Genomic DNA, 15,965 nt, shown 5'->3' with positions numbered 1-15,965 from the left:
TTTCGGACAGAAAAATAACATGGCCACAGCCTCAAAGCAAAAGGCATCTATTTTCAGTGATGAAATATAATATAATTATAAATTGTCTGTTTTTTTATTTTGCTAGTATTTTACTTTCCAAGTATTCAATAAAATTTGCATTTGGCAAAAGTCCTTCGAGGCGGATTTGAACCAGCGACCTAAGGATGCCTGTTTTGCCACTACAGTCCTCCGCTCTACCAACTGAGCTATCAAAGGCTTCGTAAAACATTCTCTAGCAAGCTCAATACGATCTTCCACTTCAACCGTCGACATGCAAACATCTCTTTCAATTCGTGCAAAATACTACAAATTTGGCTTGTGAGGTTCCCGAATTGAGTAAAAGCACATCAGTTCCCAATTAAAAAAATGACCCCCTCCGCAGTCTCCCGCATGTTACTGACCACCATACTAAGGAGGAAAAGTTGAAAGGCGGCGCCTCACAGGCCATCTCCTCAGAGTATTCAGCAGTGTTGGCCCTTGACAATATTTTAATATCTTGGAAGGTGCATAGTGTTCTCTCATTTCCCTTGAGAAATCAAGATTGTCAAGGGGATTCTGCTGTTTTGTCAGTTCATAGCAAGAGATGGGGATCCAAAACACCTCACAGGAAACCAACGAAGATTGGTGTCGGACAGAAAAATAACATGGCCACAGCCTCGAAGCAAAAGGCATCTATTTTCAGTGATGAAATATAATATAATTATGAATTGTCTGTTATTTTACTTTTCAAGTATTTTACTTTCCAAGTATTCAATAAAATTTGTATTTGGCAAAAGTCCTTCGAGCCAGATTTGAACCAGCGACCTAAGGATGTCTGTTTCACCACTATATCCAAAGCTTGGCAAATCACTCTCTAGTAAACTCAATACGAGCTTCCACTTCAAACGTCGACTTGTAAACATTTCTTGCAATTCGTGCAAAATACTACAAATTTGGCTTGTGAGGTTCCCGAATTGAGTAAAAGCACATTAGTTGACAATTAAAAAAATGACCCCCTCCGTAGTCTCCCGCATGTTACTGACCCCCATACTAAGGGGGAAAAGTTGAAAGGCGGCGCCTCACAGGCCATCTCCTCAGAGTATTCAGCAGTGTTGGGCCTTGACAATATTTTAATACCTTGGATGGTGTAGAGTGTTCTCTCATTTCCCTTGAGAAATCAAGATTGTCAAGGAGATTCTGCTGTTTTGCCAGTTCATAGCAAGAGATGGGGATCCAAAACACCTCAAAGGAAACCAATGAAGATTGGTGTCAGACAGAAAAATAACGTGGCCACAGCCTCAAAGCAAAAGGCATCTATTTTCAGTGATGAAATATAATATAATTATAATTGTCAGTTATTTTACTTTCCAAGTATTTTACTTTCCAAGTATTCAATAAAATGTGCATTTGGCAAAAGTCCTTCGAACCGGATTTGAACCAGCGACCTAAGGATGTCTGTTTCACCACTACATCAAAGGCTTGGCAAATCATTCTCTAGCAAACTGAATACGAGCTTCCACTTCAACCGTCGACTTGTAAACATCTCTTGCAATTCCTGCAAAATATTACAAATTTGGCTTGTGAGGTACCCGACTTGAGTAAAAGCACATCAGTTGACAATTAAAAAAATGACCCCCTCCGCAGTCTCCCGCATGTTACTGACCACCATACTAAGGGGGAAAAGTTGAAAGGTGGCGCCTCACAGGCCATCTCCTCAGAGTATTCAGCAGTGTTGGGCCTTAACAATATTTTAATACCTTGGATGGTGTATAGTGTTCTCTCATTTCCCTTGAGAAATCAAGATTGTCAAGGAGATTCTGCTGTTTTGCCAGTTCATAGCAAGAGATGGGGATCCAAAACACCTCACAGGAAACCAATGAAGATTGGTGTTGGACAGAAACATAACGTGGCCAGAGCCTCAAAGCAAAAGGCATATATTTTCAGTGATGAAATATAATATAATTATAAATTGTCTATTATTTTATTTTCCAAGTATTTTACTTTCCAAGTATTCAATAAAATTTGCATTTGGCAAAAGTCCTTCGAGCCGGATTTGAACCAGCGACCTAAGGATGTCTGTTTCACCACTACATCCAAGGCTTGGCAAATCATTCTCTAGCAAACTCAATACGAGCTTCCACTTCAACCGTCGACTTGTAAACATCTCTTGCAATTCGTGCAAAATATTACAAATTTGGCTTGTGAGGTTCCCGAATTGAGTAAAAGCACATCAGTTGACAATTAAAAAAATGACCCCCCCGCAGTCTCCCGCATGTTACTGACCACCATACTAAGGGGGAAAAGTTGAAAGGCGGCGCCTCACAGGCCATCTCCTCAGAGTATTCAGCAGTGTTGGGCCTTAACAATATTTTAATACCTTGGATGGTGTATAGTGTTCTCTCATTTTCCTTGAGAAATCAAGATTGTCAAGGAGATTCTGCTGTTTTGCCAGTTCATAGCAAGAGATGGGGATCCAAAACACCTCACAGGAAACCAATGAAGATTGGTGTTGGACAGAAACATAACGTGGCCAGAGCCTCAAAGCAAAAGGCATATATTTTCAGTGATGAAATATAATATAATTATAAATTGTCTATTATTTTATTTTCCAAGTATTTTACTTTCCAAGTATTCAATAAAATTTGCATTTGGCAAAAGTCCTTTGAGCCGGATTTGAACCAGCAACCTAAGGATGCCTGTTTTACCACTACAGTCCTCCGCTCTACCAACTGAGCTATCAAAGGCTTGGCAAATCATTTTCTAGCAAGCTCAATACGATCTTCAACTTCAACCGTCGACATGCAAACATCTCTTGCAATTCGTGCAAAATACTACAAATTTGGCTTGTGAGGTTCCCGAATTGAGTAAAAGCACATCAGTTCCCAATTAAAAAAATGACCCCCTCCGCAGTCTCCCACATGTTACTGACCACCATACTAAGGAGGAAAAGTTGAAAGGCGGCGCCTCACGGGCCATCTCCTCAGAGTATTCAGCAGTGTTGGGCCTTGACAATATTTTAATATCTTGGATGGTGTATAGTGTTCTCTCATTTCCATTGAAAAATCAAGATTGTCAAGGAGATTCTGCTGTTTTGCCATTTCATAGCAAGAGATGGGGATCCAAAACACCTCACAGGAAACCAACGAAGATGGGTGTCGGACAGAAAAATAACATGGGCACAGCCTCAAAGCAAAAGGCATCTATTTTCAGTGATGAAATACAATATAATTATAAATTGTCTGTTATTTTATTTTCCAAGTATTTTACTTTCCAAGTATTCAATAAAATTTGCATTTGGCAAAAGTCCTTGAAGCCGGATTTGAACCAGCGACCTAAGGATGCCTGTTTTACCACTACAGTCCTCAGCTCTAGCAACTGAGCTATCAAAGGCTTGGCAAATCATTCTCTAGCAAGCTCAATACGATCTTCCACTTCAACCGTCGACATGCAAACATCTCTTGCAATTCGTGCAAAATATTACAAATTTGGCTTGTGAGGTTCCCGAATTGAGTAAAAGCACATCAGTTCCCAATTTAAAAAATGACCCCCTCTGCAGTCTCCCGCATGTTACTGACCACCATACTAAGGGGGAAAAGTTGAAAGGCGGCGCCTCACAGGCCATCTCCTCAGAGTATTCAGCCATGTTGGGCCTTGACAATATTTTAATATCTTGGATGGTGTATAGTGTTCTCTCATTTCCCTTGAGAAATCAAGATTGTCAAGGGGATTCTGCTGTTTTGCCAGTTCATAGCAAGAGATGGGGATCCAAAATACCAGACTGGAAACCAAAGAAGATTGGTGTCGGATAGAAAAATAACGTGGCCACAGCCTCAAAGCAAAAGGCATCTATTTTCAGTGATGAAATAGAATATAATTATAAATTGTCTGTTATTTTACTTTCCAAGTATTTTACTTTCCAAGTATTCAATAAAATTGCGATGTAAAGATGCCTGTTTCACCACTACAGTCCTCCACTCTACCAACTGAGCTATCGAAGGCTTGGCAGATCAGTCTCTAGCAAGCTCAATACGAGCTTCCACTTCAACCGTCGACATGCAAACATCTCTTGCAATTCCTGCAAAATACTACAAATTTGGCTTGTGAGGTTCCCGAATTGAGTAAAAGCACATCAGTTCCCAATTAAAAAAATGACCCCCTCGGCAGTCTCCCACATGTTACTGACCACCATACTAAGGGGGAAAAGTTGAAAGGCGGCGCCTCACAGGCCATCTCCTCAGAGTATTCAGCCATGTTGGGCCTTGACAATATTTTAATATCTTGGATGGTGTATAGTGTTCTCTCATTTCCCTTGAGAAATCAAGATTGTCAAGGGGATTCTGCTGTTTTGCCAGTTCATAGCAAGAGATGGGATCCAAAACACCTCACAGGAAACCAACGAAGATGGGTGTCGGACAGAAAAATAACATGACCACAGCCTTAAAGCAAAAGGCATCTATTTTCAGTGATGAAATATAATATAATTATAAATTGTCTGTTATTTTATTTTCCAAGTATTTTACTTTCCAAGTATTCAATAAAATTTGCATTTGGCAAAAGTCCTTCGAGCCAGTTTTGAAACAGCGACCTAAGGATGCCTGTTTTAACACTACAGTCCTCTGCTCTACCAACTGAGCTATCGAAGGTTTGGCAAATCATTTTCTAGCAAGCTCAATACGAGCTTCCACTTCAACCGTCGACATGCAAACATCTCTTGCAATTCGTGCAAAATACTACAAATTTGGCTTGTGAGGTTCCCGAATTGAGTAAAAGCACATCAGTTCCCAATTAAAAAAATGACCCCCTCCGCAGTCTCCCACATGTTACTGACCACCATACTAAGGGGGAAAAGTTGAAAGGCGGCGCCTCACAGGCCATCTCCTCAGAGTATTCAGCCATGTTGGGCCTTGACAATATTTTAATATCTTGGATGGTGTATAGTGTTCTCTCATTTCCCTTGAGAAATCAAGATTGTCAAGGGGATTCTGCTGTTTTGCCAGTTCATAGCAAGAGATGGGGATCCAAAATACCAGACTGGAAACCAAAGAAGATTGGTGTCGGATAGAAAAATAACGTGGCCACAGCCTCAAAGCAAAAGGCATCTATTTTCAGTGATGAAATAGAATATAATTATAAATTGTCTGTTATTTTACTTTCCAAGTATTTTACTTTCCAAGTATTCAATAAAATTTGCCTTTGGCAAAAGTCCTTCGAGCTGGATTTGAACCAGCGATGTAAGGATGCCTGTTTCACCACTACAGTCCTCCACTCGACCAACTGAGCTATCGAAGGCTTTGCAGATCGGTCTCTAGCAAGCTCAATACCAGCTTCCACTTCAACCGTCGACATGCAAACATCTCTTGCAATTCGTGCAAAATACTACAAATTTGGCTTGTGAGGTTCCCGAATTGAGTAAAAGCACATCAGTTCCCAATTAAAAAAATGACCCCCTCCGCAGTCTCCAGCATATTACTGACCACCATACTAAGGGGGAAAAGTTGAAACGCGGCGCCTCACAGGCCATCTCCTCAGAGTATTCAGCGTGTTGGGCCTTGACAATATTTTAATATCTTGGATGGTGTATAGTGTGCTCTCATTTCCCTTGAGAAATCAAGATTGTCAAGGGGATTCTGCTGTTTTGTCAGTTCATAGCAAGAGATGGGATCCAAAACACCTCACAGGAAACCAACGAAGATGGGTGTCGGACAGAAAAATAACATGACCACAGCCTCAAAGCAAAAGGCATCTATTTTCAGTGATGAAATATAATATAATTATAAATTGTCTGTTATTTTATTTTCCAAGTATTTTACTTTCCAAGGATTCAATAAAATTTGCATTTTGCAAAAGTCCTTCGAGCGGGATTTGAAACAGCGACCTAAGGATGCCTGTTTTAACACTACAGTCCTCTGCTCTACCAACTGAGCTATCGAAGGTTTGGCAAATCATTTTCTAGCAAGCTCAATACGAGCTTCCACTTCAACCGTCGACATGCAAACATCTCTTGCAATTCGTGCAAAATACTACAAATTTGGCTTGTGAGGTTCCCGAATTGAGTAAAAGCACATCAGTTCCCAATTAAAAAAATGACCCCCTCCGCAGTCTCCCACATGTTACTGACCACCATACTAAGGAGGAAAAGTTGAAAGGCGGCGCCTCACAGGCCATCTCCTCAGTGTATTCAGCAGTGTTGGGCCTTGACAATATTTTAATATCTTGGATGGTATATAGTGTTCTCTCATTTCCATTGAAAAATCAAGATTGTCAAGGAGATTCTGCTGTTTTGCCAGTTCATAGCAAGAGATGGGGATCCAAAACACCTCACAGGAAACCAACGAAGATGGGTGTCGGACAGAAAAATAACTTGGCCACAGCCTCAAAGCAAAAGGCATCTATTTTCAGTGATGAAATATAATGTAATTATAAATTGTCTGTTATTTTATTTTCCAAGTATTTTACTTTCCAAGTATTCAATAAAATTTGCATTTGGCAAAAGTCCTTCGAACTGGATTTGAACCAGCGACCTAAGGATGCCTGTTTCACCACTACAGTCCTCCGCTCTACCAACTGAGCTATCGAAGGCTTGGCAAATGATTCTCTAGCAAGCTCAATACGATCTTCCACTTCAACCGTCGACATGCAAACATCTCTTGCAATTTGTGCAAAATAATACAAATTTGGCTTGTTTGGTTCCCGAATTGAGTAAAAGCACATCAGTTCCCAATTAAAAATATGACCCCCTCCGCAGTCTCCTGCATGTTACTGACCACCATACTAAGGGGGAAAAGTTGAAAGGCGGTGACTCACAGGCCATCTCCTCAGAGTATTCAGCCGTGTTGGGCCTTGACAATATTTTAATATCTTGGATGGTGTATTGTGTGCTCTCATTTCCCTTGAGAAATCAAGATTGTCAAGGGGATTCTGCTGTTTTGTCAGTTCATAGCAAGAGATGGGATCCAAAACACCTCACAGGAAACCAACGAAGATGGGTGTCGGACAGAAAAATAACATGACCACAGCCTCAAAGCAAAAGGCATCTATTTTCAGTGATGAAATATAATATAATTATAAATTGTCTGTTATTTTACTTTCCAAGTATTTTACTTTCCAAGTATTCAATAAAATTTGCATTTGGCAAAAGTCCTTCGAGCTGGATTTGAACCAGCGATGTAAGGATGCCTGTTTCACCACTACAGTCTTCCACTCTACCAACTGAGCTATCGAAGGATTGGCAGATTGGTCTCTAGCAAGCTCAATACGAGCTTCCACTTCAACCGTCGACATGCAAACATCTCTTGCAATTCGTGCAAAATACTACAAATTTGGCTTGTGAGGTTCCCGAATTGAGTAAAAGCACATCAGTTGACAATTAAAAAAATGACCCCCCCGCAGTCTCCCGCATGTTACTGACCACCATACTAAGGGGGAAAAGTTGAAAGGCGGCGCCTCACAGGCCATCTCCTCAGAGTATTCAGCAGTGTTGGGCCTTAACAATATTTTAATACCTTGGATGGTGTATAGTGTTCTCTCATTTCCCTTGAGAAATCAAGATTGTCAAGGAGATTCTGCTGTTTTGCCAGTTCATAGCAAGAGATGGGGATCCAAAACACCTCACAGGAAACCAATGAAGATTCGTGTTGGACAGAAACATAACGTGGCCAGAGCCTCAAACCAAAAGGCATATATTTTCAGTGATGAAATATAATATAATTATAAATTGTCTATTATTTTATTTTCCAAGTATTTTACTTTCCAAGTATTCAATAAAATTTGCATTTGGCAAAAGTCCTTTGAACCGGATTTGAACCAGCGACCTAAGGATGCCTGTTTTACCACTACAGTCCTCCGCTCTACCAACTGAGCTATCAAAGGCTTGGCAGATCTGTCTCTAGCAAGCACAATACGAGCTTCCACTTCAACCGTCGAAATGCAAACATCTCTTGCAATTCGTGCAAAATACTACAAATTTGGCTTGTGAGGTTCCCGAATTGAGTAAAAGCACATCAGTTCCCAAATAAAAAAATGACCCCCTCCGCAGTCTCCCACATGTTACTGACCACCATACTAAGGGGGAAAAGTTGAAAGGCGGCGCCTCACAGGCCATCTCCTCAGAGTATTCAGCCATGTTGGGCCTTGACAATATTTTAATATCTTGGATGGTGTATAGTGTTCTCTCATTTCCCTTGAGAAATCAAGATTGTCAAGGGGATTCTGCTGTTTTGCCAGTTCATAGCAAGAGATGGGGATCCAAAATACCAGACTGGAAACCAAAGAAGATTGGTGTCGGATAGAAAAATAACGTGGCCACAGCCTCAAAGCAAAAGGCATCTATTTTCAGTGATGAAATAGAATATAATTATAAATTGTCTGTTATTTTACTTTCCAAGTATTTTACTTTCCAAGTATTCAATAAAATTTGCATTTGGCAAAAGTCCTTTGAGCTGGATTTGAACCAGCGATGTAAGGATGCCTGTTTCACCACTACAGTCTTCCACTCTACCAACTGAGCTATCGAAGGATTGGCAGATTGGTCTCTAGCAAGCTCAATACGAGCTTCCACTTCAACCGTCGACATGCAAACATCTCTTGCAATTCGTGCAAAATACTACAAATTTGGCTTGTGAGGTTCCCGAATTGAGTAAAAGCACATCAGTTGACAATTAAAAAAATGACCCCCCCGCAGTCTCCCGCATGTTACTGACCACCATACTAAGGGGGAAAAGTTGAAAGGCGGCGCCTCACAGGCCATCTCCTCAGAGTATTCAGCAGTGTTGGGCCTTAACAATATTTTAATACCTTGGATGGTGTATAGTGTTCTCTCATTTCCCTTGAGAAATCAAGATTGTCAAGGAGATTCTGCTGTTTTGCCAGTTCATAGCAAGAGATGGGGATCCAAAACACCTCACAGGAAACCAACGAAGATTGGTGTTGGACAGAAACATAACGTGGCCAGAGCCTCAAAGCAAAAGGCATATATTTTCAGTGATGAAATATAATATAATTATAAATTGTCTATTATTTTATTTTCCAAGTATTTTACTTTCCAAGTATTCAATAAAATTTGCATTTGGCAAAAGTCCTTTGAGCCGGATTTGAACCAGCGACCTAAGGATGCCTGTTTTACCACTACAGTCCTCCGCTCTACCAACTGAGCTATCAAAGGCTTGGCAAAATCATTTTCTAGCAAGCTCAATACGATCTTTCACTTCAACCGTCGACATGCAAACATCTCTTGCAATTCGTGCAAAATACTACAAATTTGGCTTGTGAGGTTCCCGAATTGAGTAAAAGCACATCAGTTCCCAATTAAAAAAATGACCCCCTCCGTAGTCTCCCACATGTTACTGACCACCATACTAAGGAGGAAAAGTTGAAAGGCGGCGCCTCACGGGCCATCTCCTCAGAGTATTCAGCAGTGTTGGGCCTTGACAATATTTTAATATCTTGGATGGTGTATAGTGTTCTCTCATTTCCGTTGAGAAATCAAGATTGTCAAGGGGATTCTGCTGTTTTGCCAGTTCATAGCAAGAGATGGGGATCCAAAATACCACACAGGAAACCAATGAAGATTGGTGTCGGACAGAAAAATAACGTGGCCACAGCCTCAAAGCAAAAGGCATCTATTTTCAGTGATGAAATAGAATATAATTATAAATTGTCTGTTATTTTACTTTCCAAGTATTTTACTTTCCAAGTATTCAATAAAATTTGCATTTGGCGAAAGTCCTTCGAGCTGGATTTGAACCAGCGATGTAAGGATGCCTGTTTCACCACTACAGTCCTCCACTCTACCAACTGAGCTATCGAAGGCTTGGCAGATCTGTCTCTAGCAAGCACAATACGAGCTTCCACTTCAACCGTCGAAATGCAAACATCTCTTGCAATTCGTGCAAAATACTACAAATTTGGCTTGTGAGGTTCCCGAATTGAGTAAAAGCACATCAGTTCCCAAATAAAAAAATGACCCCCTCCGCAGTCTCCCACATGTTACTGACCACCATACTAAGGGGGAAAAGTTGAAAGGCGGCGCCTCACAGGCCATCTCCTCAGAGTATTCAGCCATGTTGGGCCTTGACAATATTTTAATATCTTGGATGGTGTATAGTGTTCTCTCATTTCCCTTGAGAAATCAAGATTGTCAAGGGGATTCTGCTGTTTTGCCAGTTCATAGCAAGAGATGGGGATCCAAAATACCAGACTGGAAACCAAAGAAGATTGGTGTCGGATAGAAAAATAACGTGGCCACAGCCTCAAAGCAAAAGGCATCTATTTTCAGTGATGAAATAGAATATAATTATAAATTGTCTGTTATTTTACTTTCCAAGTATTTTACTTTCCAAGTATTCAATAAAATTTGCATTTGGCAAAAGTCCTTCGAGCTGGATTTGAACCAGCGATGTAAGGATGCCTGTTTCACCACTACAGTCTTCCACTCTACCAACTGAGCTATCGAAGGCTTGGCAGATCGGTCTCTAGCAAGCTCAATACGAGCTTCCACTTCAACCGTCGACATGCAAACATCTCTTGCAATTCGTGCAAAATACTACAAATTTGGCTTGTGAGGTTCCCGAATTGAGTAAAAGCACATCAGTTCCCAATTAAAAAAATGACCCCCTCGGCAGTCTCCAGCATGTTACTGACCACCATACTAAGGGGGAAAAGTTGAAACGCGGCGCCTCACAGGCCATCTCCTCAGAGTATTCAGCCGTGTTGGGCCTTGACAATATTTTAATATCTTGGATGGTGTATAGTGTGCTCTCATTTCCCTTGAGAAATCAAGATTGTCAAGGGGATTCTGCTGTTTTGTCAGTTCATAGCAAGAGATGGGATCCAAAACACCTCACAGGAAACCAACGAAGATGGGTGTCGGACAGAAAAATAACATGACCACAGCCTCAAAGCAAAAGGCATCTATTTTCAGTGATGAAATATAATATAATTATAAATTGTCTGTTATTTTATTTTCCAAGTATTTTACTTTCCAAGTATTCAATAAAATTTGCATTTTGCAAAAGTCCTTCGAGCGGGATTTGAAACAGCGACCTAAGGATGCCTGTTTTAACACTACAGTCCTCTGCTCTACCAACTGAGCTATCGAAGGTTTGGCAAATCATTTTCTAGCAAGCTCAATACGAGCTTCCACTTCAACCGTCGACATGCAAACATCTCTTGCAATTCGTGCAAAATACTACAAATTTGGCTTGTGAGGTTCCCGAATTGAGTAAAAGCACATCAGTTCCCAATTAAAAAAATGACCCCCTCCGCAGTCTCCCACATGTTACTGACCACCATACTAAGGAGGAAAAGTTGAAAGGCGGCGCCTCACAGGCCATCTCCTCAGTGTATTCAGCAGTGTTGGGCCTTGACAATATTTTAATATCTTGGATGGTATATAGTGTTCTCTCATTTCCATTGAAAAATCAAGATTGTCAAGGAGATTCTGCTGTTTTGCCAGTTCATAGCAAGAGATGGGGATCCAAAACACCTCACAGGAAACCAACGAAGATGGGTGTCGGACAGAAAAATAACATGGCCACAGCCTCAAAGCAAAAGGCATCTATTTTCAGTGATGAAATATAATATAATTATAAATTGTCTGTTATTTTATTTTCCAAGTATTTTACTTTCCAAGTATTCAATAAAATTTGCATTTGGCAAAAGTTCTTCGAACTGGATTTGAACCAGCGACCTAAGGATGCCTGTTTCACCACTACAGTCCTCCGCTCTACCAGCTGAGCTATCGAAGGCTTGGCAAATCATTCTCTAGCAAGCTCAATACGATCTTCCACTTCAACCGTCGACATGCAAACATCTCTTGCAATTCGTGCAAAATACTACAAATTTGGCTTGTTTGGTTCCCGAATTGAGTAAAAGCACATCAGTTCCCAATTAAAAAAATGACCCCCTCCGCAGTCTCCCGCATGTTACTGACCACCATACTAAGGAGGAAAAGTTGAAAGGCGGCGCCTCACAGGCCATCTCCTCAGAGTATTCAGCCGTGTTCGGCCTTGACAATATTTTAATATCTTGGATGGTGTATAGTGTTCTCTCATTTCCGTTGAGAAATCAAGATTGTCAAGGGGATTCTGCTGTTTTGCCAGTTCATAGCAAGAGATGGGGATCCAAAATACCACACAGGAAACCAATGAAGATTGGTGTCGGACAGAAAAATAACGTGGCCACAGCCTCAAAGCAAAAGGCATCTATTTTCAGTGATGAAATAGAATATAATTATAAATTGTCTGTTATTTTACTTTCCAAGTATTTTACTTTCCAAGTATTCAATAAAATTTGCATTTGGCGAAAGTCCTTCGAGCTGGATTTGAACCAGCGATGTAAGGATGCCTGTTTCACCACTACAGTCCTCCACTCTACCAACTGAGCTATCAAAGGCTTGGCAGATCGATCTCTAGCAAGCTCAATACGAGCTTCCACTTCAACCGTCGAAATGCAAACATCTCTTGCAATTCGTGCAAAATACTACAAATTTGGCTTGTGAGGTTCCCGAATTGAGTAAAAGCACATCAGTTCCCAAATAAAAAAATGACCCCCTCCGCAGTCTCCCGCATGTTACTGACCACCATACTAAGGAGGAAAAGTTGAAAGGCGGCACCTCACAGGCATTCTCCTCAGAGTATTCAGCAGCGTTGGGCCTTGACAATATTTTAATATCTTGGATGGTGTATAGTGTTCTCTCATTTCCCTTGAGAAATCAAGATTGTCAAGGAGATTCTGCTGTTTTGCCAGTTCATAGCAAGAGATGGGGATCCAAAACACCTCACAGGAAACCAATGAAGATTGGTGTTGGACAGAAACATAACGTGGCCAGAGCCTCAAAGCAAAAGGCATCTATTTTCAGTGATGAAATATAATATAATTATAAATTGTCTGTTATTTTATTTTCCAAGTATTTTACTTTCCAAGTATTCAATAAAATTTGCATTTGGCAAAAGTCCTTTGAGCCGGATTTGAACCAGCGACCTAAGGATGCCTGTTTTACCACTACAGTCCTCCGCTCTACCAACTGAGCTATCAAAGGCTTGGCAAAATCATTTTCTAGCAAGCTCAATACGATCTTCCACTTCAACCGTCGACATGCAAACATTTCTTGCAATTCGTGCAAAATACTACAAATTTGGCTTGTGAGGTTCCCGAATTGAGTAAAAGCACATCAGTTGACAATTAAAAAAATGACCCCCCCGCAGTCTCCCGCATGTTACTGACCACCATACTAAGGGGGAAAAGTTGAAAGGTGGCGCCTCACAGGCCATCTCCTCAGAGTATTCAGCAGTGTTGGGCCTTAACAATATTTTAATACCTTGGATGGTGTATAGTGTTCTCTCATTTCCCTTGAGAAATCAAGATTGTCAAGGAGATTCTGCTGTTTTGCCAGTTCATAGCAAGAGATGGGGATCCAAAACACCTCACAGGAAACCAATGAAGATTGGTGTTGGACAGAAACATAACGTGGCCAGAGCCTCAAAGCAAAAGGCATATATTTTCAGTGATGAAATATAATATAATTATAAATTGTCTATTATTTTATTTTCCAAGTATTTTACTTTCCAAGTATTCAATAAAATTTGCATTTGGCAAAAGTCCTTTGAGTCCTTTGAACCAGCGACCTAAGGATGCCTGTTTTACCACTACAGTCCTCCGCTCTACCAACTGAGCTATCAAAGGCTTGGCAAAATCATTTTCTAGCAAGCTCAATACGATCTTCCACTTCAACCGTCGACATGCAAACATCTCTTGCAATTCGTGCAAAATACTACAAATTTGGCTTGTGAGGTTCCCGAATTGAGTAAAAGCACATCAGTTCCCAATTAAAAAAATGACCCCCTCCGTAGTCTCCCACATGTTACTGACCACCATACTAAGGAGGAAAAGTTGAAAGACGGCGCCTCACGGGCCATCTCCTCAGAGTATTCAGCAGTGTTGGGCCTTGACAATATTTTAATATCTTGGATGGTGTATAGTGTTCTCTCATTTCCGTTGAGAAATCAAGATTGTCAAGGGGATTCTGCTGTTTTGCCAGTTCATAGCAAGAGATGGGGATCCAAAATACCACACAGGAAACCAATGAAGCTTGGTGTCGGACAGAAAAATAACGTGGCCACAGCCTCAAAGCAAAAGGCATCTATTTTCAGTGATGAAATAGAATATAATTATAAATTGTCTGTTATTTTACTTTCCAAGTATTTTACTTTCCAAGTATTCAATAAAATTTGCATTTGGCGAAAGCTGGATTTGAACCAGCGATGTAAGGATGCCTGTTTCACCACTACAGTCCTCCACTCTACCAACTGAGCTATCCAAGGCTTGGCAGATTGGTTTCTAGCAAGCTCAATACGAGCTTCCACTTCAACCGTCGACATGCAAACATCTCTTGCAATTCGTGCAAAATACTACAAATTTGGCTTGTGAGGTTCCCGAATTGAGTAAAAGCACATCAGTTGACAATTAAAAAAATGACCCCCCGCAGTCTCCCGCATGTTACTGACCACCATACTAAGGGGGAAAAGTTGAAAGGCGGCGCCTCACAGGCCATCTCCTCAGAGTATTCAGCAGTGTTGGGCCTTGACAATATTTTAATACCTTGGATGGTGTATAGTGTTCTCTCATTTCCCTTGAGAAATCAAGATTGTCAAGGAGATTCTGCTGTTTTGCCAGTTCATAGCAAGAGATGGGGATCCAAAACACCTCACAGGAAACCAATGAAGATTGGTGTTGGACAGAAACATAACGTGGCCAGAGCCTCAAAGCAAAAGGCATATATTTTCAGTGATGAAATATAATATAATTATAAATTGTCTATTATTTTATTTTCCAAGTATTTTACTTTCCAAGTATTCAATAAAATTTGCATTTGGCAAAAGTCCTTTGAGCCGGATTTGAACCAGCGACCTAAGGATGCCTGTTTTACCACTACAGTCCTCCGCTCTACCAACTGAGCTATCAAAGGCTTGGCAAAATCATTTTCTAGCAAGCTCAATACGATCTTCCACTTCAACCGTCGACATGCAAACATCTCTTGCAATTCGTGCAAAATACTACAAATTTGGCTTGTGAGGTTCCCGAATTGAGTAAAAGCACATCAGTTCCCAATTAAAAAAATGACCCCCTCCGTAGTCTCCCACATGTTACTGACCACCATACTAAGGAGGAAAAGTTGAAAGGCGGCGCCTCACGGGCCATCTCCTCAGAGTATTCAGCAGTGTTGGGCCTTGACAATATTTTAATATCTTGGATGGTGTATAGTGTTCTCTCATTTCCATTGAAAAATCAAGATTGTCAAGGAGATTCTGCTGTTTTGCCATTTCATAGCAAGAGATGGGGATCCAAAACACCTCACAGGAAACCAACGAAGATGGGTGTCGGACAGAAAAATAACATGGGCACAGCCTCAAAGCAAAAGGCATCTATTTTCAGTGATGAAATACAATATAATTATAAATTGTCTGTTATTTTATTTTCCAAGTATTTTACTTTCCAAGTATTCAATAAAATTTGCATTTGGCAAAAGTCCTTGAAGCCGGATTTGAACCAGCGACCTAAGGATGCCTGTTTTACCACTACAGTCCTCCGCTCTAGCAACTGAGCTATCAAAGGCTTGGCAAATCATTTTCTAGCAAGCTCAATACGATCTTCCACTTCAACCGTCGACATGCAAACATCTCTTGCAATTTGTGTAAAATACTACAAATTTGGCTTGTGAGGTTCCCGAATTGAGTAAAAGCACATCAGTTCCCAATTTAAAAAATGACCCCCTCTGCAGTCTCCCGCATGTTACTGACCACCATACTAAGGGGGAAAAGTTGAAAGGCGGCGCCTCACAGGCCATCTCCTCAGAGTATTCAGCCATGTTGGGCCTTGACAATATTTTAATATCTTGGATGGTGTATAGTGTTCTCTCATTTCCCTTGAGAAATCAAGATTGTCAAGGGGATTCTGCTGTTTTGCCAGTT

The 15,965-nt window shown here is 40.8% G+C and overlaps 4 non-coding genes across 4 annotated transcripts; all 4 read right to left on the bottom strand.

The window, feature by feature from the left end:
* Positions 1-2,658: 2,658 nt before the first annotated feature.
* Positions 2,659-2,744, bottom strand: TRNAY-GUA (transfer RNA tyrosine (anticodon GUA)). Its single transcript is given in 2 exon segments — positions 2,659-2,694; positions 2,708-2,744. It is a non-coding gene; the product is annotated as a tRNA-Tyr (tRNA).
* A 6,330-nt stretch (positions 2,745-9,074) lies between these two features.
* TRNAY-GUA (transfer RNA tyrosine (anticodon GUA)) lies at positions 9,075-9,160 on the bottom strand. The gene is given in 2 exon segments: positions 9,075-9,110; positions 9,124-9,160. It is a non-coding gene; the product is annotated as a tRNA-Tyr (tRNA).
* Positions 9,161-12,950: 3,790 nt separating this feature from the next.
* TRNAY-GUA (transfer RNA tyrosine (anticodon GUA)) lies at positions 12,951-13,036 on the bottom strand. The gene is given in 2 exon segments: positions 12,951-12,986; positions 13,000-13,036. It is a non-coding gene; the product is annotated as a tRNA-Tyr (tRNA).
* A 1,840-nt stretch (positions 13,037-14,876) lies between these two features.
* TRNAY-GUA (transfer RNA tyrosine (anticodon GUA)) lies at positions 14,877-14,962 on the bottom strand. Its single transcript is given in 2 exon segments — positions 14,877-14,912; positions 14,926-14,962. It is a non-coding gene; the product is annotated as a tRNA-Tyr (tRNA).
* Positions 14,963-15,965: the final 1,003 nt, after the last annotated feature.

This window comes from Ambystoma mexicanum, chromosome 1p, assembly GCF_040938575.1.
Source record: "Ambystoma mexicanum isolate Mex_15411 chromosome 1p, UKY_AmexF1_1, whole genome shotgun sequence".
In the NCBI taxonomy this organism is placed as follows: Eukaryota; Metazoa; Chordata; class Amphibia; order Caudata; family Ambystomatidae; genus Ambystoma; species Ambystoma mexicanum.
Note: the sequence above shows the minus strand (reverse complement) of the source record. Positions and strands in the feature narration are given on the sequence as shown.